Raw genomic sequence first — 14,680 nt, forward strand, 5'->3', positions numbered from 1 at the left:
TCCATACCTAGGCCCCTCAGAATAAAATGCAGAATATCAAAGACAAAGGGAAGATACCAGAGCCACACGTGTGGATAAGACCCGGCTGTCGAGAAAACTGCAGCAGATGTGGAGAGCAGGTACTGGCCAGTGTGCGCTTCCTCTTTGTCCATCTTTAGAAATTTTGGCTTCAGTGGGTGAAGAGAGCACTGCTTCTGCAGGGGAACCAGAGCTCTGAGCTGTCAGTAAGGGGAGGTGGATAGATTAGGGGCAGAAACAGCTAGACTATCATTCTATTACAGTCTCAGGAACTACCTCAAATACAGCAATTCAAAGGACTGACTCTGAAGTGATGCCAATATATTGTTTGTAATTCTATTCACATTTCTTTCAACTCTAACCCTGTTTCAGTTTTGGGTAGATGCCCAAGCATTTTCTTCCTTTCTTTTTTGAGGAAGGTTGGCCCTGAACTGACATCTGTGCCCATCTTCCTCTATTATATATGTGGGACACCTGCCACAGCATGGCTTCATAAGTGGTGCGTAGGTCCACACCGGGGATCTGAACCAGCAAACCCCCAGGCCACTGAAGCAGAGCACATGAACTTAACTGCTGTGCCATCAGGCCAGCCCCGCAAGCATGTTCTTTATTGAAGATAATTAAAGCATGAATCAATCAGTGAACAAGTTTCGTTGATCAACACCATTCGTTTATTCAAAAAATATTTGCTGAGTATCTACTAAGAGTAAGGTACTTTGTTGAAAGTTTTAGAGTTAAGAGCCTTGAAGACATACAACAGGACAATGATTAATGGGTTTGAACTGGTTTAGACAGGATGATCCAGACAGAGGTTTAACAAGTGCAAAGGCCCTGGGGCAGGTCTGCATCTGTCATGTAGATCAGTAAGTAGATCAGTAAGCCTGGAACACAATGATTGAGGAAATGTGTGGTACAAGTCAGAAAGGGAAGCAGGGGTCAGATCACATGGGGCCATATAGAGTGGGGAAAGGAGTTTGGACTTTATTCTAAATCCAATGGGAACCTGCTAAAGAATTTTAAGAAGAAGAACAACGTAAGTTGATTACTTTTTTTTAAAGATCATTCTGGGTGCTTAGTGGAGAATAGATTCAGAAGGGACAAAAATGATAAAAGGCAGAAGGAGTTAAATAGTTCTTCCACTAATTCAAGGGCAAATTGGTGACAGCTTCAACTAAAGTTAGCAGTAGAGATGGAGACAGGCGAACAGATTAGAGAGATAATTTGAGAATAAAGTTTTGTTGATGCATTGGATATAGTGAACGAGGGAAAGAGAGAAGAATCAAGAGTAACTTCAAGACTTTGGCCTGTCCACTGGAAGGGTGGTGGTACCACTACTTGAGATAGGAAAAAATGGGGAGAAACAGGAAAACCAAACATCCCATACTGGACACGTTAATTTTGAGACACCTATTAGACCAACAAATGATTATAACAGATAAGAAGTCAGATAAAGTCTGTGGTTCAGCAGAGAGATCGTGGGAGAGATGGATATTTAAGAGTCATTGGAGTACAGACACTACCAGCAGCTGTGGGCTTCCGAGAGAGAACCACCTCTGGAAAGAAGGAAGCGAGGAAGAGAGAGCCCTGGTGCACACGAGAATTTAGAGTTCCAGAAGAGGAGGAGGATCCAGCAAAGGCAACTGGGAAGGAGTGACTTGGAAGGTAGGAGGAGAACTAGGAAGTACCAGGGAGGCAAAAGAGAAGAGCGTTTGCCCACTCCAAGCAGAGGGGTCAACTGTATCAGATGAGGATGAAGTTGTCGTTGAGCTTAGTTTTAGTGACAGAAGCCTAGGAGTGGACTTGAAAGAAAATGGAAATGAAAAAGAAAAGAGTACAGACAATTATTTGAAGTAGTTGTTGTGAATGGGGAGTAAAGAAATGAGATGCTAGCTGAAGAGGACTTGAAGTAAAGTGAGGAGATCTCTAGGATGATAGATGAGCTATTAAAAGATGCTGATGAGGCTGACTGAGTAGAGAGGAGAAAGTGAAGATGCAGACGGAAGCCCTGGAGTAGACGAGAAACGATGACCTCCAGAGCACAGGGGGACATTTGGCTTTGCTTAGACAGGAACCTTTCCCTTCTACCTTAATAGGCAGAAGACAGAGACTAGGAGCAGAGACATAGGTAGGTAATGGTGATACAATGAGGAGGTTCCAATCTAATGTTTTCACTTTCTGCATGAATTATGAAAGTGAAGGTACAGAAGGAAGATGGAAGATTGGATTAGTTATTGAAGAGAGAAAAAGGGATGATATAAATATCTTAGCAGAAAATGTATTAGGTTTTCCAGGAAGTGTCAAGGGGCCATTTGAAATCTGTGTCACGTGTTTAGGATGAGACTCACCAGCACAGTTGTGCAACTTTCTACAGTATTCAGTTGCACAAGTGTAGTTATGATGGAGGATGGAGCTTTGCCAGATGAGTCATTGGAGAGAGAATGGAGAAACAGAGTTAAGGGTGGCTGGCAAGGAAGTGATTGTAGAGTTGGACCGTGGAGTCTAAGCCTGGGCAAGAAGGATGAGAAGAATATTTGAAAAATGATGTTCAATGCACAGATAGTCCCAATGAGATAGAAACATTTGGAATTGAGGCATTTTGGTAAGTAGGCCGGAAGGCAATGTATCATGGTCAGAGAGTGGAATGCTTAAATTTGGGATTTCAGAGAAATTTTTTCCCCTAGCCTCCACTTATGAGTAGGCAGAGTGATTAACAATCTATGGAATGAGATTCCAGAGATAACAAGAAAGGTTCGTTGTCTTTGCCTTGCCCAGAGCATATCCCCTTACTGCCTCACAGTTGGCTGAAATTATATAATTAGAAAACTATTACTCCATCATCAAGTGACTTCCTATTAAAATGTAAACTCTGTGGGAAAGCTGACTGATGCCGACCAGGACGAGGGAGGAGGGACACCTCGTTCCCTCCTTCCAGTAAGTGTTTAGTAAGCATCTCTCAGCCGCAGGCCCTGCATGGCTAACTGACCAGCACACGCCAACACTGCCCCCAACTTTGTGTAACTGACGGTCTTGCGGCTTCATCCAAGTGAGAATTAATTTATTGGATTATTTCCAGAGAATAGGTTTCTATGTGGGAGAGAGCAGACATAGTGAGCACCGGAACCAGAATGTTTGGGCCTTCACAATTTGCCTGGGCCTGGCATTGTTTGCCTAAAATTAGAGCATCATTAAAAGTTTTGTAGAAGGGAATAAAAAGCAGAAATATGGATCAAAAATCTTTAAAATGTTTGCCCTTAGACACAGAAATTCTGCATTAAACAATTTATCACACGGAAACAGAGATGATGTACTAAGATGTTTGGATAAGAACGCTCATCACAATATTATTTACAATATCAAAACATGATAAACAATTTTAAAACTAAAAACTAGATTAGTTAAGAAAACTATAATAATACACTGAGGGAGGGCGGTGCAGCAATATTGATTGGCATATTGCCTAATTGGAAAAGAAAGTGCATTTCCTTTTCTTAAATTTAAAATCACATAAATAAATGCAGAAGAAAAAAGATAAAAGCCATATATCAAACTGTTAACAACTGTTATATCTATAGAGTGGGATTATGAGTGATTCTTAGTTTGTTTTGTCTTTTCTTTGTCCTTTACTATGTTTTTGTATGAAAGCCAGACTAAATGTGAGTATATTTAGTCATCAAAGAAAATATCCAATTTGATTGTATTTCCTAGCTGTGCAAAATATGTTTATCAACCAGCCTCAAAATTCTACCAAAAGACTTAATTAACTTTAACAAATAAAGCTTTTAATTCACAATATTTCTTCTGACAGCGTCTATCACAGAGAAGCAGTTGACTCAAACTGAATTACTTGATTATAAAAGAAATGATTCTTGTTGGAAAATAATGATTCTCATGAATAGACAAGAAGGTACAATGTTCTTTTTATAATATATAGTTTTTCCAATAACCAAATTATCCTACTTTGGTAAACGTAGTACATGCAGTAGCTCAAGCTTGAAGAGAAGCAATATTTTAAGGCTTGGCAAAAATAGTTCTGGCATCTTCCTGGAGTCAGAGTGGCAACATTGCAAGGAGGAAGTCACAAGGGATCATTGCAGTGGCCGCCATGCATCGTGCCGGACACAGGAAGCAGCAGGCTGCCCTGTGCTCTGCTGCCTTCTATCTCATTTCCTGTGCTTCTGCTTCAGACTCTAAACAGACCAAGAAAGGGAAGGAGGGAGAGAACAGTGGTCAATGAAAGTGAAGGTGGAAAAGCAGAGACGATTTAAACAGAAAGAGAAATGGGAAGACAATATCAGTTATTGTATCCCCATTGGAATGAAGAAGAAAGGGCAATTCATTTATTATAAATAAGACATTTGTTTATTCATTCATTCTCTCAACAAACACAGACTAGGGCCTTGCAATGGCCCCGGCCTGATGTTATGACAAGAAAGAAAAGCATCTTTCCATCCAGGTGAACACAACCAGACCAGTATTCTAAAATGTACTTTTCATTATTCCTCTGTACAAAATCTTCATGACCTTGGCTTGTGACCTCGCTCCATGAGCATGGTTCATGATTTTCCAACCCATGAAATCACTTTTTCCTCCATGTTGCTCAGCCAGATCCTAACTTCTTTGCCGCTTACCTGTTCCATGAAGTCATCTTTAACTTTTCCCTCCAGGCCATGTGGCTATTTCTTTGAACTCTCATTTCATTTATAATGGTATTATATTTACAGGTTAGAATGAAATTATTCTCTGTTTGTGTGTATTTTCTACTCAGTTTATAAAGTGGGTCTTGTGGGTCCCTCACACTAATCAATATGGAAATTGACGTGTGGTAAATACTGATTGGTAAACATACCATCTTGGTAGACATTTAGTTTGTCCTTTGGTAACTAAGAAATAAGACAAAGCAGGTTATGATCACTTGGTTATAGCAAGGATTTATAGAAGTGTGTCGATTTGTTATTCATTCATTCAATGAATATTTGTTGAAGATTTAGTCATTAGGAAGATACATTCCCTCGCTTTCTGGTTCCTTTGCTTGTAACCAAAAGAGAGGAGGAAAATTATGAATGGAATAGGAAAAGATCGAGAAGGTAAGCTAACGAATACTTGGCTAGAGTCACCCGTGGCTATTAATGTCGCCTTCTGCACAAAAACACGTGTGTTGGGTATATGTTTACTTAGGCAAATTCCGAGAAGCACCTTACACTCTGAGGGAGGGGGCTGGGGAGGACAAAGTGCCTTATTCTTTTCAGGTTCTAACACAGGAACAAATCCCAGAGAGACTGATATTTCAAAACTAAAGCTAATCATAATCAGGCTCCTCCGTATCAACAATACCAAACATTTATTTAGCATCTCTGTGAACTGTGAACTAGGCAACATGTGTAGAGTAAAACCATGAATACAACATAGACCCTGCCCATGAGAGGCTTAAATGTCCCAATGGAGAGAGAGAAGAACGTCAACCTTAAGTTTGCTAGCAGCAGCTGGAGGGTTGTGCAGATATTGTTCATCACGCAAAAGAACACAATCTTACCAGTAACTCCTCTCAAACACACCCTGGCCTAAAGAATATAGAAGTGTGTCTTCATTTTCCCATCCAATCACCCTGCAGTTCACATAGATCCCGTTCCATTCAGATGTTCTTAAGTCCCTTCAACTTCTAGTCTTCAACCCTCTTCTCTTCTTCCTTTACATTTCTGGGATCTTTTCTACCCCTCTGCCCTCCTCCCACAGGAACCCTAGGACACTGGGCGTTGTCCCAGGCCCCATTGTGGCAGAACAGTCATAGGCCCCTACTGGGCATAGGTCTTTCACATTCAGTCTACAAGGCAAGCAAACCTTTCTTTTGCATGTTGATGCCATCTCTAATCTGTGAGTGACATTGAAAGGAAGGGGGCCAAAGAGAAGAAACATCCTATCCTGCAGCATATCCACAACTAAATATAATTTAAAGAAGAAATGTTATTGAAAAAGTGTGTGTTTTTTAGAAACAACTTTGGCTCTGAGAAATAAAAACCCAAAATAAGAGGCATGTCTTCCCTCTTACGTAAAAGCCCACAGGTAGGCATCCAGTCCAGGGTCCACTCCATGAAATTCCTAGGGACCCAGCTCCTTCTAGCTCACTGCTCTATCATCTCTAGGATGTGGCTCTGGTTCTCATGGCCCAAGACAGCAGCTAGATCTCTTGCCATCATATCCTCATTCCAGACAGCATGATGGAAATCAAGGCAAAAAGAAGAGACAAGGGATACAGCTCAGTTGTCTTCTGAGGAAGTTTCCCAGAAGTCACCATAGAACAATCCCACTTATATCTCTTTGGTGAGAACTTCATCACCTGGTTATTCCAAGATATAAATACGCCTAGGAAATGAAATCTTTTCTGAGTGGCCATGAGCCCAGCTAAAAATTGGGTGTCTTTCCATGGAAGAAGGAGAGAATGGATGTTGTAGGAGGACTAGCTTCTCAGCCACAAATAGCAAACAAGATGCTTTAGGAGTAAAAAGTAAAGAAAGATCAATTTAAAAATCAGGAGAATCAGAGATCATTTCACAAAAGAAAGATGGGTCTTTGAAGTTGTAATGTTGGAACTGGTGGAAATGGAGAGAATGTAACAGGTAGAGTGAATAGAATGAACAAATGCACAGAAGTGGGTAGTATACTTCCATTCATTCTTCCATTTCCTTTATTCATTAAATTTAAAAATATTCTTTATGATGGAACTTTTCAGCCATGCATAAATGTCGAAAGAATAATATAATGAACCTTCAAGGCTCATCGACAATTTCAACAATTGTCAGTACTTTGAAAATGATCAATGAATATTTATAAAGTAGGCTTTTAACTAAGAATACAGAAAGGATTAAAATGCAATGGCCCCAAGGAGCTTATGGCATAGTAGGTATGTCCAAGGAAGTAATTCATCAAAGGAAATGAATGGACGTTTGGTGAAGTTGGGTGGAAATGTTGCAGCAGATGTAACACATGTTTTAATTCTCCACTGTGTTCCAGTCACTGAGTCGGAGAAACTTGGATGAAAAGCTCCCTGTCAGTCCTGTAGGTGTTTACAGTCCTGCAGAGCTGCTCACGGTCTAATGGAAATAAGTAGCTACAAATCATGGAAGGCCTGGACCATCATGCCATAGGATAGGAACTTTATTCAGGCAATCAGGAATTACCAGAAGTGGTTGACCAGGAAAATGTCACGTTAAATCTTAGTTTTTGGAAGATAATTGGTACTGACACAAGGGATGTATTGCAAAGAGAAAAAAAACAGGAAAATGGTTAGCAATTGTAAGTGAATTTTGGGGCTGGCCCAGTGGCGCAGCAGTTAAGTGTGCACGTTCCGCTTCTGTGGCCGGAGTTTGCTGGTTCGGATCCCAGGCACAGACCTGTCCACTTCTTGCCAAGCCATGCTGTGGCAAGCATCCCACATATAAAGTAGAGGAAGATGGGCACGGATGTGAGCTCAGGGCCAGTCTTCCTCAGCAAAAAAAGGAAGATTGGAGGCAGATGTTAGCTCAGGGCTAATCTTCCTCAAAAAAAAAAATGAATTTTAAAACAATCTGAGTAAAGGGAAAAGAAAAGAGAATTAACATATTTGATGTCTACATTGTGCCACACACACATTAGGCCCTTTACATATATCATGCTTACATTAATCCTCATGACAGCTCCAGGAGGTAATTATCACCTTGATTTTCAGATGAGGAAGTGGAGGCTCAGAGAGTGACTTTACCTGGGCTCTATTCCTAGGTCACAGTGGAATCAGAATTCGAATCTCTTCTGCTGGCCTCCATACTTCCAGCTGCACTCCATGCCTCCAAGCCCAGAACTAGAGAAGTAGCAGAAGGAATAGGAAGGAGGGCACAGATATGAGGATGCTCCCAAAGAACAGAATTTGGTGAGTAATTAGGTGGCATGGGTGGGGAAGAGGAGAGGACAGGAGGAATCAAAGACAACTGAAGCCTCAGCCTGAGCACTGAGGAGATGGTAATAATGTGTTTACCTGGGATACACAAGACAGAAGAAGCAGAGTTTGGGGAACAGGTAATGCATTTGAATTTGGATGTGTTGAATTAGAATTGATGTTTAGCAAGCAACGTAAACTTGGCTGTAGGTGAGCAGCAATTGTCTCACACTTAGAGTTAGAGGGTCATCAGTGACCTCCTTGGGAGCAGGGACCTCTGCAAAGCATGTGGCGGGTGGGAGTAGGACCACAGCGGGCCAGGAAAGAATGCAGATGTGCTGGCAGAGGCACAAATGCACGCTCTTCCCTTGAGAAATTATCATTGAAAAGAAGGAAGGGCTAGGATAGAAGCAGGACGGGAGATGCACAGTTGGAAGAAAGCTTTTCTTTCTAGAATGAAGGGTGTCGGTCTGTTTGTGAGCAGAGAGAACAGTGCTGTGGAGAAGAAGCTAGGCTACGACAAAGAAGGACGGTTTTCCTCTGGGACAGGAGGGAAGGAAAGGAGGCCAGAGTGAAAGGAGAGAGAAAACGTGAAAATTGCATTTCTTGATATACTTGGGCAGGTTTCTGAGAGGTAAGATGATAGATGCAATAGAAGTGCAAGGGTGTGCTATTGCTGGAGGAGAGTGGGAAAGGTTTGGAACAGGATGCATAAAGGATCATCAGGTGAGGCGAAACAGCGCGGACCTGAGCGGGCACTGGCACGTGTGGAGCACAGCTTTGTCAGCAATGTGGCGGCCGAGGAGCAAAGCACGGGGAATGCAACGCTGCCTGGACCCTGACTTGGGAATCGAGGCTCAGGGGGTCTAGGGTGATAGGAAGACCTTAGCTAAAAAGAGGACTGTGGGCCCCAGACAGAGCTGGCAGCCAGTGGAGCCAGGCAGCCGAGGACACTTCCTTGAGGGGAGAAACTGCACGTAATGCCTCATGATATCTCCCAGCTCCTGGCACATAGACACTTCTCCTTAAATATTTCATCACAAATGAGAGAGCTGAGTATAAGATATAAAACCTCAAGAAAGTGTCTACTGCATAATACAGACAGACTCAGGGTAACAGAGCTCGCTTCAGGCCGAGGCAGTCCGGGCAGTTGAGAGAATCCTATGCAGTGTAACTTCCTCATGGTTTCTTTCCCCCACTGGTGTTTTGCCTTTCTGCCCTTTCTTTTATGACTTTATTAGAGTTATTTAACCCCTCTTCTTTGCATCTAGCACTGTGTCTTGTGTCTTGCACAAAGTAGACCTTTAATGCATGTTTACAGAATTGAATGCAAACCAAGCCATGACTGGTATTTTGTGGTGGTTGTTTATCTTTTGGGAGCATAAAGCCTGCTGAAAACAGAAATTGCTGTTCTGTGTGCAGTCGCCGATCTGTCTTGCTCATTTTACAGCTACCTGGGCAGCCTCGGTCCAGTCCCTTTTAGCTTCCATTCATTCCTTCCATGCTCAGCTGGCCTTGAAATAAGCACCCCTAACGGCATACTGGCCCCGGTGCAGCCCAGCCTCAATCCTGCATGGCATTTCGCATCCTGCTTCCTCACAGACAGAGCCCTTGCCCTCTCTGACTCCTTCCCAGGACACTCAGTATTGCCTTGCTAGATCTGGCTACCTTCCACCAGGATTTGGTCTTTGCTCGGACAGTCATGAATAAGTACTTCTCTCTGTTCCACCCAACCCTGGCCGTCTGCCAGGGGCCCACCTGCACAGTTTACCCATTTCAGCAAGCAGGAACTAGACCAGACCTGTTGATAATCCTCAAAGCTTTTAAACGTGTTATTTTGGAATTCGCTGACTACTTTTCCACAACGGAGGCCCTTTAAGAGGTAGTTTAGGGGCGTTAGACAGTCTAGGTGAAGCTACCAGTACTGTGACAGCCATGCAAGGGAAGCCAGATCGGAAGCGCTGGTTTCTATGTCATATATATTTTTTTTAACTTTTCAATAAATCTTTATCCCTGAAAGCTAAATAGTATCATAACTTCCTTTCTTTCCTAAGTAGAAATGCCTGCTAGTACAATTGAGGAAAGGTAGAACAGAAGATATTTTATAAAGCCAGTTGAAACTGGTGGACAGTTAGCCATTAATGGTTAGGTAGCTGGTAACTCAAGTTTTTTTGGCAACTATTAATTGTAGCTTTTAGTTGTTCACCAGCCCACTGTTAGCTGTGCTGCTTAGGCAATATCTTATCTGACTCCCACTAGGTTCCTGATGGATAGCATCTCCCTGATGCTTGGGTCACCATGGTAACTGATGAGTGTTTTTCAGGAACTAAGAGTCAGCCTCTGTCCAGTTCAGACGGGACAAGACCGCCAACCTACCAACTGTGCCTGCTCAGGTGTCCAGTAGGTGAACTCCTGACTTTAGGGAACTAAACATTCCACCCTCGGATCATGCTAATGCCACCATTTTGTGACCATGCATCCTGTGAAGAGCCATGAAGCCTGGCTACACTTGTGCAGATCAACAATTACCTCACTCCTCCTTGCCTCCAACCATCTGTCACCATACTTTAGACCACTTTGCCAGACTATCCCATAAATATCCCTAATCCCCATTTTTTGGAGAAGCAGATTTGGGATTTGTTCTCCTGCCTCCTCACTTGGCTGCCTTGTGAATAAACCTTTTGTCTGCAGCAAACTTGTCTTGGTGATTGGCTTTTTGTGGGATGGGTAAAATTAACCTGGTTTGGTAACATAGTCACCAGGCTAGACCAAAAATGTGGACCTGCTGCTTCTGACTGGAACAGAAGGTGACCTATATGATTTCTTACATCAGATTATACCTCATCTCATTGAATATTGCAATGTAGCTGGGGCCTTATCCACGTGATTAAGCTGAATCTATTCAAATGAGTCTTGCTACACATAATCAAAAGTTCTTTGTTTTGTGCTAACAGTATGACTGATTAAAAGCCATTTGGCACAAAACTAAGTCCTTCGTGTATGTAAATTTTGCTCCTCTGGTGACTCTGTTATCACTATTCCTTGTAGGTCAGCAAGCGAAATCATTTGAAATGTATGGAACCAGGAATTCATTTTTCTGGTATTTTCTTACCTAGGTTGCATAAGTACTTTACTGCAACTATCTTATTTTTGTATGAAATACGTTTTTAAATGTTTCCGAGTTGGGGCGGCACTTTGGTGTAGAGTACGTAAAGTAATACTTAGAGCCGATGGGGCAGTTCAGGCTCAGGTTATCGTCCCCATTTTGTATATGAGGCAAACTAAGACGCAGGGAGGTGAAGTACTTTGTTCAAGGTCATATGACAGAAGTGCAGGAAGAGTGGAACCTGGGTATCTCAATGCCTTGCCCTAATTACTTTCTCTGCCTGGCTCAAAAGGGGCTCAAAGACAAAACCCACCTTTGTTAGATGAATACATGACTTGCTGTTAGAGTATAAGGAGAACATGTACCTTGACTAGGATGGCAGGTGGAAATGTCAACTGCCCCGAACAGCTAAGGATTTCCTCTATTATGTTGCTATGAAAAAACTCAACTTCCCCCAAAGAGTCTAGCACTATTTCTGTATCATTTGAGGTGAGTGAAAGCTTTGCCTCAGAAAGGACAGAGGAAAAGTGGGAGGGGCTGAAGTAGAAGATAAGAATCAGGCAAGAGACTTGTTCTGGAGTCTGGCTTTCATTGTTTCATGGAGACAGATGGCAGCTGTCTATAAAATATGCTTGCAAGTCCTTCTTCGTTCTTCATTTTGGTTTGTTGTTACAACCGGAGTTAAGTTTTCAGCAAATGAATATATAGGATCATATTTTCACTCTGAGTATTGGCATAATTAAAGCAATGGGATGCCTTACAAATTTCCCTGTTCACTTTACTCAAGAAAACTTTTTTCTGTGAAGCATGTTTTATTCTATTTTTCTGGGTTTTAATGCACAGGCAAGAATGGTAGAATCCATTTCTCCAATAATAACAGCTCCTGGTATAATGTATTTAACCAGAGTTAGCCTGGAGCAGTTAATGGAGCTGGGGAACTATCTTCATTCTCCTTCCGTTTTGTATTCCACACCTTCCTTTTTGTGCATTCTGCCTGGAGCCCACTTACCTGAAGCTGGTTCCTGGTCCCTCGGGCTTTGATGCTCGTGTCAGGCTTGTCTCCCACCACAGCCCACCTATTCCCAAGAACCAGCCACCTCATGACGTCCCTGTTCTGAGCTCCATTCCTTCAGTGTCCTCCAAGCTCAATGATGGAACTCCCAGTAAAAAACACTAATCCTTTTTGAAAAACACATTTTGTTTTAAAAAAAGCCCCCAGTGCTAAATCTGGGATCCACAGTAGGGACCATGTTTTAGGGGAGCAGGGTCTTTCAGGATTCCAGCCAAGCTGCCCCCACAGAGCCAACTGGTTGCTGGTAAACAGTGGCGAGGACCCTGCCCAAATCCTCTGACATAGAGATCACCTCACTTTGCCAGACGCAGCCAAGAGACAGCATCTTTCCACATGACCCAGACTAGAACCTCCAGAAAAAACAAAAAAAATGCTGCACAACAGGAACGACTGAAATTCAAGGAAGCAAGAACTGAGAGGCAAAAGGCCTGAAGGGAAATTAAGTGCAAGGTTAAGAGAAAGAAAGATATCTGCAAGGACACATAACCAAAGGAAACTACATAGAACTGTACGGGGAAATAAACGTCATGGAAGGAAACTTTGGACAATGACTGTCAGGTGAAATTAGGAGCAAGCAGGAAATAAAATGAGATGCTTCTGAATGGTTGCTCTCTCATGAGATGAGCGTAATTTAACTGGACTAGATTCTCTAGAATTTCTGGTTCACATAACGCAAGGATAGATGCTCAGTCATGATCTATTTAATGCCGAAAACCCTAGGCTAACCTATTTAACCTTTGAAAAGCCCTATGCTTTTTTGTCTTATTTTAAACTCAGACTTGGTGGGTTCTTTCATTTTTGTTGTCAGTTTGTTTCTTTGTACTATTTGTGAGATGTTAAAAACAGACAAGATTACCATCTCCCTAGAAATTAAAAATCACTTTTATGGTTGAAAGGGGAAGGACATTGCTTGACCTACCAAGGCCCCTCTTGGGGCTTAAGAAGTTTTATTTTTCTCTCCCTCTCGTGCATTTTTCAGGATTTCTTCTGTTTACACTAATGACTACAGATATTAAAAGTTTCCTATTTCTGTATTCCTAATGATTTGAGATGACATTGTTTTCCTGATTTATAACATTTTAGTAGAGCAGAGCGGAAAACAATGTATGGGAAAAAACTAAGTTTTGCAAGGGCGTTATGTGAGGTTGAACGTGTAGGATGGTCCATTTCTCACGTGTGCTATTTGAGGTTATATATTGTGGTGGCTGATGATACGGGCTCTGGAGCCTGCAGCCTGGGGCAATGGCCACTTACTGACCATGAGACATTTAAGCAAGTTACTTGATGTTTTGGGCATCAGTTGCTCGTCTGTAACATGGAGATAATAATAATGCCTACCTCTTAGAGTTGTTGCAAGGATGGTGTTAATATACATGCAAAGCACTTACTGAGACTGTGCTTTTACCATTATTCAATAAACTATAAACTTACTTAGAGAAGCCACAGAAGACAGAGGTAATGCCCATTTGAATGCTTAGAAAAAATCTTTTAGGTAAAAATGTGATTTAATACATATTTTAATGCTCTTCATGACTGTGTAAAAAATCAATTTCTTTTGCAAGTTACTTGCAAAAAGCCCAAACATGAAATGCTAAACAACAGGGTTAAGACAGAGGCTCTATTTGGCTTAGTGAGTAGCTAGAACTAACATATATTTAGCACCAGCTTCTAACAAAGAGCAAGTTTTAAGAAGCAAAATGTTAGTCTTCACTTTATAACTTGTGCTCAAAGTAGTAGGCATTTGTCATTTGGTGGCTGCCCAACATCCAAATCCCTTTCTTATGTTCAGGGAAGACTCCACTATATGAATCCGGGTGGGAAGCCAAAAGAGACCCTGCCTCATTTCTCTCTCTTATTTCTGTGCCATGTAGAGAAACTTCCAGGTGTCCAACATATGTGAGCTAAACTGAAAATGTAAACAGGAAGAAGAGCAGTTTCACAACCAGGAAAAGCTACACACTGAGTCACACGTTTATGCTCTCTTCCCAACCAGCCCCACTGTGATTAACTGAGTACCTTTGGGCAAGTCACACAACTTGCTCAGTTAGTTACTAGTTTCTACATCAGTATATATCAAATGCAAATGAACCCACTGACCTAACTGGAGTGATGTAAGGATTAATCAGTGAATGAAAACTAGCTGAGGATATCTATATAAAATTGTATTTCTATTATATACTAAAAGATAAAATATGTTTAACTCACAAATACTTATCCCATTATAAGTATTTTTAGATTTGTTTAGTTGAACTCCTAGAAATTTCTATACTATATATTATTATAAATTTATTATTATTAATTATTATTAATTTATTTTTTCTTCATACACTATGGAAGTATAATAAATTTTTTTCATGTGTCCAAATTCCATAATTCCAGCTTCTGGACATTTAGGAAATCTTTCTTCCTCAATCTTCCCTTTTATTTAATTGAGAATGTATTTAATAGTTACACCTTTTTTGGCTTTAATTAAATTTTATATTTCCTATGCTATTATTCCATATTCTTTGCTCTTGTCTCTTTTAAGTGGCTTCTATAAATTCAACTCCCATGTTTTTTTCTAAACAGATGCATTGCTTAC

General features: G+C 41.4%; 1 long non-coding RNA gene across 3 annotated transcripts; it reads left to right on the top strand.

The window, feature by feature from the left end:
• Positions 1–917: 917 nt before the first annotated feature.
• Positions 918–10,608, top strand: LOC123286910 (uncharacterized). 3 transcript variants are annotated; one of them, XR_011504863.1, is made up of 4 exons: positions 947–1,051; positions 2,976–3,061; positions 7,768–7,915; positions 10,245–10,608. It is a non-coding gene; the product is annotated as an uncharacterized lncRNA (long non-coding RNA). The 3 variants fall into 3 exon arrangements; XR_011504864.1 differs by lacking the exon at positions 2,976–3,061 and having other exon boundaries at positions 918–1,051; XR_006529726.2 differs by lacking the exon at positions 947–1,051 and having other exon boundaries at positions 2,895–3,061.
• Positions 10,609–14,680: the final 4,072 nt, after the last annotated feature.

Source organism: Equus asinus, chromosome 7 (assembly GCF_041296235.1).
Source record: "Equus asinus isolate D_3611 breed Donkey chromosome 7, EquAss-T2T_v2, whole genome shotgun sequence".
Taxonomy (NCBI): domain Eukaryota; kingdom Metazoa; phylum Chordata; class Mammalia; order Perissodactyla; family Equidae; genus Equus; species Equus asinus.